Source organism: Dipodomys spectabilis, unplaced genomic scaffold (assembly GCF_019054845.1).
Source record: "Dipodomys spectabilis isolate Male_0828 unplaced genomic scaffold, ASM1905484v1 ptg000024l, whole genome shotgun sequence".
NCBI classification, from domain to species: domain Eukaryota; kingdom Metazoa; phylum Chordata; class Mammalia; order Rodentia; family Heteromyidae; genus Dipodomys; species Dipodomys spectabilis.
In genome coordinates, this window is record NW_024870701.1 from 11,722,832 (window position 1) to 11,723,769 (window position 938).

A 938-nucleotide genomic window follows, 5' to 3' on the forward strand; every position below is an offset into this window, starting at 1 on the left:
CACTGCCCTATTAGCCTTCTCTTTCCCAGAAGTTGTGGAGGACCATCCCTCAACAGAAGGCTTGGGAAGGGGCACAACATGCCCAACTCAGGAGCAGAGAAGGAGCTTTTCCACCAGCTCCCTATGTGCAGTACATGACTTAACATGCAGCCCCTTATTATTTTCTTCATTGATAATAATGCATTTGTAAACTTAATTTACTTCAAAATCTGTTCATCTAGATTTTTCTCTCAATCTGTCACAAATTCCTAAAGGGTTGCATTTCTAAAAGAGAAATACTTTCCATCAGTTAGCTTATTAGTGTTCATGGAGCAGGCACGCAGTGCCACAAGTGTTTCTCTTGCATTGCTTTTGAGCATCATGTGTGCATTGGCCTCTCTGTGTTATAATAAACTATACCCCACCTTCACAGGAAAGCGATAATCTAACTTGCAGACATCTATGTAGGATTGCACTAGGTACCTATCTCTTAAAAACAAACAAAAAACCCCCACATATTCTGAGGTCCTAGCTAAACATTACAAAAACCAAGAAGCTAATCATTTTCCTGGAAGGGCCATTTCATTCCCTCTACCTAGTAAGATGCCAGTGTTGTTCAATAAAATTGCTGTTTATCTATGGCCATTCTTACAGTTTCAGCCCTGAGCCTCCCAGTGTAGTTTTATATTTCCTTGTCTTTCTGTAATAGTTTTTCCCTAATTATGAATAATTTTGAGCAATTGTTTTCATGCACACATTTCTACCGGTAAATATAATTGAGTTACTCTTCTTTGTATTAATGTTTTATAATGGCAATGTTTATTAACTCTTCACAATGTTTATTTCTGTATAATATATAAATTAGTTATTAAATTCAAATTTTGGTACTCTTTTCATAGAATGATCTTTTATTTGCTAAAAGTTGAGCCCAAGTACTCCCCCACCTTTTCCTATGGGAT